Raw genomic sequence first — 7,061 nt, forward strand, 5'->3', positions numbered from 1 at the left:
GCCGCTGTTCGAACGGGGAAGAGCGGGGTGGAGCCGATGCTGGCCTGGAGGTGAGAGCCCCATCATTCTTCCCCTGCTTCTCCTTGCGCCCCATGCCCTCACTGCTCCCCTACCGCCTGACTCCCAGACCTCCCCTACTCCTTCACCCCAGCGAGAAGACCCCGCCTCCCCAACCCTTGGTCGTGGGTGGAGAAGAGGTTGTGGGGTGAGCAGCTCCTCGGCATCGGACGGAGATGTTGGAGGTGGAATGCGGCGGCGGCGGCAGCTGGCGAGAGAGGATGGAGGAGAAGGGGAGGGGTGCTGCGATGTGGATCCAGGGGAAACAGGGTTAGGGTTGGTGGAATGGTGGCCCGTGTGAAACAGCCCCCACGCGGGCTACCAATCGCGCAACATGCACGCGGCGCATAAGGACAGGCTCGTCTCGCACCCCAAAACGGTTGACCCAACCAATCGCGGGAGAGAACAAGCCCACCAGTCATTGCCCATCGAAAACTACAACGAGGTAAAAAAAAGACGCAGATCCAACGTAGATCCAACATATCAGAATAGTTTGGAGACCAGATTGACCAGATCCAACGGCCTAAAGCGAAGCTCCTCGAGGGAGCTCTCTGGAGGGGGGTCGGCCAGCCTCCTTATATGTTAGAACTAGCAAAAGAGCTCGTGCATTGCAACGTGAGAGAAAACATAACACACACTCTTAACTCAACAACCATTACTCAAGACCACAATAGGTCCATCTCCTTTATTTTTGCGAGGCAGTATATTTGTGTTGCAGTTTATCCTCCTTCTCACCCTCGCCGGTGATGGCCTCGGTATTCACACAAAATAACAAAAAATGTGTGTTGAATATGGTTAATCCTAAGGCGTCTCTCTCTCTCCCTCTCTCTCTCGCTCGCTTTCTCTCACTCTCGCGATGAGAAATCTGTTGTTTTCCCCTGTGACATTTTTCAGAGGTATGCATGTGTAGTTATCGATGTTTTCTTTTCGTATATCGTTATAGTGGGGTGTTTATTTGCAATCCGAATCGCCGCCGGTATGAAAAAAATGAATCTTGCGCTATAAATTATAAATTTGCTTTCATAACAATATTTTAAAAATATTTAACAGGTAAAATTAACATCATATTTAGATTCCACACATTTTTCTAATAAAATTTCATATATAATAAGTCAAAATCGAAGTTACGGTTTAAAAGATACAGATAATTTAGAAAATCATTTGGTTTGACACAAATATATTTCAAAATAATATTTTAAAATACTTAACAGGTAAAAATAATCTCATATTCATATTCTACATATTTTTCTAATCAAATTTCATATATAACATGTTCAAATCGGAGTTACGATTTAAAAGATATGAATGATTTTAAAAAGCATTTGTTTGACTTAAATATAATCCGCGGATGAATTATTTAAAACATCAGGGGGTTTCGAAAAATGTAACACAACAGTTCGAATGTGACTTAAATCCGGACGGCGGTTTAATTTTAAAAAAAAACAAAAACTTTTGTGTAAAAAATACGTTTATCAATTTTAGTGGGCGAACGAAAACTCTGCCCCCCATCGTACGCAGAAAGGAAGGACAAGTTCTCGGCACCCACGTCATCTCATCCCTAAATTAGTGCTAACCTCCCAGTCTTCTTCAAATTTAGTGCTAACCTCTTTGGCCGCACAAATCTCCTCCAAGCAAAGTGGACGCACGTGGACTCCCTAAAAAAAAAGTGGACGCACGTGGGCGGCCACCGGCGAAGGGGGTCGAGCCCGATCCCGCGGCGCGGCTGCGCCTACTCTCCCTCGCCTCTCCGGCCGCACAACTCTCTCCCTAAGCACGACGTTGGTGCATGCAGGACGGCCGCCGGCGAACGAGGCCATGCGCGAGACCGCAGCGAGGCGTCGCGGAGCCCTCTGCTCCGGTTTGTGATCCGCGCATCAGTCACCTCCATCGCCACCGCGAGTCGCCTTCTCCTCCGTCGCTAGGAATCCGGAAGCCGGCAAGGTAACTGATCTCGGTGAACGAGGCCGCGCGCGAGACCGCGGCGAGGCGGCGCGGAGCCCTCTGCTCCTTGCCGGTTTGTGATTCGCACCGGTCACCTCCATCGCCACCGTGAGTCACATCCTCCTTCGCCGCCGGGAATCCCGTCGCCGGCAAGGTAACCTCTCTCCCTGGTCCTCACGCCCTGCTTGCTGCGTGTGTGTGATGTGTGGGTGCTTATGTTGTGTGCTTGCTAGCTTGTCGATGATGGCCTACTACTGTATACGTATGATTTTGGAGTCAGACTGTCAGATTATGATCTATGCACTTGAGGAAAGGGATTATGATGTTGCTGAATTGGGAGTCCTCTTTCGCGAAGCCAGAAGTTTGGTGTTGGGGATTTCAAGCCCCTTACTTAATTTGTTTCAATTTTGGTTAGCAGCGATTTACCTGTGCACCAAGTTTGAGTGGAATACATTTTTCCATTCAAGAAAAACTTGGTGGATTAATTTGTTTTATCCGGCGAGCACCAGTGATGGTGCACGATGACGGGCTTACTGGACCAGAAGATATCTGTACTCTTCTCAATGGTGCAAAGTTGAGGTGTTCTCAAATCTCACTGGCCTATTTTATTTTACTACTGACTCTTGAATGCTCTCTTTTTTCTGATTTGGTTGTCTCTCTATTCTTATGTTCTTTACTTCCAATTTCAACTTTCCAAGGATTTAGTTAAAAAAATTCAAGGATTGTTCTTCTCATGCCTTCTGTTGCCTGTTCAAGGATTGTGCTGCAATTTGGGGAGAGATGGAGAACATGGAGCCTTGGGCAGCTTAGGTAAATCCTTCCTTAAGCGCAGTTGCCTTCTGGTCCATAGGTAAATCATGAAACAAAACATTGTTGCTTGTTCAACATTTTCCTCATGAAGTAAGATGGTCTGCATGTTAACAGTTGAAGAATATAAAATAGGGATGGTTTTTGATTTGATGGTTAAAACAATGTTAAAATATGATTGTTTTGTGCTCGCTTCAGATATTAATCCAGTTAGGCTTCGTGGTATATGAATGCACAAGCTTTTTAAGAGGGCCAAAAGAGAAAATGGAAAACTATTACATATGTCTTTCTGTCCAAACAATATAAATCGAGATTTCTATCTTGCCAAAACTTCTTATTATTGCGTTCATTTTCTTCCAATTGTTTACATGTCACCTCTTTGTTGGTTGTTGGTTGGTGCCAAGGCCATTAGAAAAGAGTAATGCCTCAAACAAGGTTGTTCCGAGGATAGAACTCAGGGTGGCTACCATCGATGATGCTAGCCAGCAAGCTCCTGGGTGACTACTCGATGCCGACGATTGTTGGTTTCCTTCATGGCTATTGTAAAATGGTGCTTCATATATCACATGCTCTTTATTGGGATCTTTATTGGCAAGCTAGCATCACTTCACTTTTGTTCATTTCTTTGGGGGTTGCAAGAAACATATGCTAATGGTTATGGACATATGAGCAAATAAGAGAAGTTACAATGTTGCAACTATTCTCAGTTATGAGAATACTGAAATGGATATAGACTGATGAGATGATGTTCATACATGTTGAAGCAGGTTTCTGAAAGAAGTAATGGGTATAGACCTAACTATGCTCATCCTGTTGATAGGACATTCTCATAGATCGTTTTTTCTTGTTCTGGTTGAGATATATTAAAGTCTGTGTACCCATGAAAAAAGAAGATACTTCAAATTTTCATGAGCAAATAAGAGAAGTTACAATGTTGCAACTATTCTCAGTTATGAGAATACTGAAATGGATATAGACTGATGAGATGATGTTCATACATGTTGAAGCAGGTTTCTGAAAGAAGTAATGGGTATAGACCTAACTATGCTCATCCTGTTGATAGGACATTCTCATAGATCGTTTTTTCTTGTTCTGGTTGAGATATATTAAAGTCTGTGTACCCATGAAAAAAGAAGATACTTCAAATTTTGTATGTAGTACTTGGTGTATGTGTGCTCATGAGGTGTCCAGGTACTCATGATGTAACATTAGATTTTTGTTATGTTCTAATTTTCTTACCCTCGCAGTACCAACTATGTATACAGTACTCCAAGACTGCTAGCGCATTGACTTTTCTTTGAATTGTTTCTTCGTGAAAGTACCATTTATCTCTGATATTGTGTGATGATCGCTGAATAACTTAAATACCTTTTCAGTAATGACTCTGGATAAAGACGAAATAGAGAACATAATCTTGGTGGAGGCATCTCAATGGAGATGGGAAAGTGTTGCAGAAGTGGATTTATTGGGTTGGGGAAATAGAAAAAAGAAATCTTGCTTGGTTTTTGTATTCTCTTCCTGATGTATTTTTTATGTATTATCGGCATGGAATAGATGATCCCTCTCACTTAAGTTGATATTGTTGTCTTATACATCATGTTTCACTTCTCCACAATTATGCGCCCTTAATTTGTGTTCGTATTGCTTTTATAACTTGTTTATTCATTTATGTCATATATATTCCTACTCATAGTCTGTTATGAGAATTTTTTATTTTTAATAGCTTTCCATGGATAATGAACCGTGTATGGTGGCTTTATTAATCTTCAAGAAGTATTACATATTAATGATATTGAATGCATGGTTGTCATGGTTTACTTTATGTGTGCCTGATTGAGAATGTTGCTTCTTGGAAAATAAAATTGATGTCTAACCAGTTGATTTGCTCATTGTATTATTTTTGTATTAGTTGAGACGTGAACTAGATGACACTATACAATGTTCAATTACATTCATGGACTAGATCATGATGGGCGCGTGTTGCGGCGCCCGTCCATTTTGACAAAAGAGTGGTAGGCATTTTTGTAAATGTATGAAGATGTAGAATTGAATTAGCATAATCTGCTCCATATATTTGTTTTGAATGGAAGAGTTAAGTTTAAAAGTGTGTGTTGCCAACTCACTAAATTGTCAATAACTGGAGTAATTGCATACTAAGGAGTACACTCACCACATAAAAAAAGAAATAAAATACAAAGGTTTGACAAAGAGAACAATTACATGCCAAGTTGTTATAGGATTTCCTTCCCCATTGTGTCGGTGCAGTGTTGATCACCTCACATTGGCTCATTTATAGGTAGTTGTTCAGTTGGAAGGGCTTCTAACATAAGGCAGTGGTGGTATCTTGTCCGAACACTTCTTTTCTGTCGTCACTGCCTGATTGGAGTAAGACAGTGGACTATCCAGTTTAGTTCACTTGGAGAAGGGAAAAGTTTCATGTTCAGAGAAAATCAAGGAACTATTAGCACAACCACAAAACCTGATTCACAACATGACATAAGAAACCAACATCATGGCCCGTTGGCAAAGAATCCAAATTGTTGATCCAAGTTCCCAACATAACAATCATAAGCCGACGTTGTGCTCCAATCAGCTTAAATGTAACCTTGGAGTGATTCTTAGTTTCTTACTACACTAAATTATATAAATTATGATTGGAGTAAAATGCAGTTAAAGTATATTTTATTTAACCAACCAAAGATAGGAAGTGATAGTAATTAGAAAGATTGTAAGATATTTGAGATGGAACTGGAATGTGTCAGCCCTAGGACAATGAGTTAATATTTTGAGTATAAAATACACATAAAAATTTCTGTAATGATTTTTTGGGTGCCAAAATGCACCTTTACTCAAAGGGCAAAGGTTTGTACGTACCCATGATACAAGACACCAACGCCTTTTTTTTCCAACAGAGCACACTTTATATTGTAGCTGTAACAGTACTGCATATAATTGCATCGGTGAAATATGAGTTTGTTGCCAGCTAGATTTCAGAATGTAGAAGATAAACACAAAAATGTTCTGGAAAGTACGAAAGAAACACTTACAATTGGATATGCAAGTCTACCGACTGATTTCATGGCATTCTATTTTTTTGCTTGCCAAAATAGGAATAGCACCTACAATTGGATATGCACGTCTACCGACTGATTTCATGGCATTCTTATTTTTTTCGTTGTCAAAATAGGAATAGCAGTTTATAGGATAATATGACAGTATATCCTTACAATATACTCCCTCCGTCCCATAATATAAGAACGTTTTTGACATTGTTATTATGGGACGGAGGGAGTACAAAGTTATTCTAACAATGACTTACCTTCGATGAAAGAGCGTACCATTCTTTCTCAGTCAATGGCTGAGATCCATTTCCCAATCCAGATATTTACAGGTATGCATAGCAATTCAGAGGAAGAAAAATGAGTTCCGTGCCATTATAGAGCAATTTTGTCAAACAGATCAGAAACAAACACGCATCATTTTCTTCCAATAAAAGAGCAACCAAGTACCAACATACAATAGTCTTATAAGTTGGCATGTCATTGTCACCATTAAGCTATTCCTTATTTCAAAGGACCAGTTAAAATTGCGTAGCACATCTATTAATCCTACTTTTTAAAACATCGCGTGCTTAGCTTTAAATTGTGCTTTCTCGGCCTTGAATGGAATAGAACCATAAGCACCAGGCGAAATATCAAGGTTTAGGGAAAAAAATAAGATATGTTAAAATGCTCTGCTTTCCCCCCAAATGTCAATAGTTGGCGCCCATGTCTTCACTTGTACAACATGTCCGTTTATATTATAAGTGGATCATCAATTACTGAAACATATCACAATGCACACCCCGGATTCTAGGTTTGTCAAGATTGTTTATTTAACTGATGCAATAGCACGGTCTAGTTGCTTTTGGTCAACTGCAATTATTATTTTTTATTTGGGCAAGTGAACCATAAACTGATGAACAATGAAGCTCGCGCTTAGCAAATAGCATATCATCCCTCTAAACTTTCCTGAGCAAAATTATTAGCAATAAAATTATAAAATAAAAAGCAATTGATGTTGTGTAAGAAAGGCGGGGCTTTAGAGTAAGGGGAGGGAAGTGAAGCTTGTTGTTCCCAGCTTGTCCATTTCCTGTTTAAAAAAAGTGGCAAAGTTCACGAATAAATATTGATACCGAGGCAGATACAATATCCTAGGTAACTCCATCATCATTACATTTAAAAGGTAAAAGAGGCTAACCAACTCCCCTCCAGAAG

General features: G+C 40.4%; 1 long non-coding RNA gene across 1 annotated transcript; it reads left to right on the forward strand.

The window, feature by feature from the left end:
* The first annotated feature begins 1,669 nt into the window (after nucleotides 1-1,669).
* On the forward strand, nucleotides 1,670-4,525 carry LOC125551258 (uncharacterized). Its single transcript, XR_015600727.1, has 2 exons — nucleotides 1,670-2,577; nucleotides 2,755-4,525. It is a non-coding gene; the product is annotated as an uncharacterized LOC125551258 (long non-coding RNA).
* Nucleotides 4,526-7,061: the final 2,536 nt, after the last annotated feature.

This window comes from Triticum urartu, chromosome 4A (genome assembly GCF_056163025.1).
Source record: "Triticum urartu cultivar PI428250 chromosome 4A, HENAU_Tu73, whole genome shotgun sequence".
Classification (NCBI taxonomy): Eukaryota; Viridiplantae; Streptophyta; class Magnoliopsida; order Poales; family Poaceae; genus Triticum; species Triticum urartu.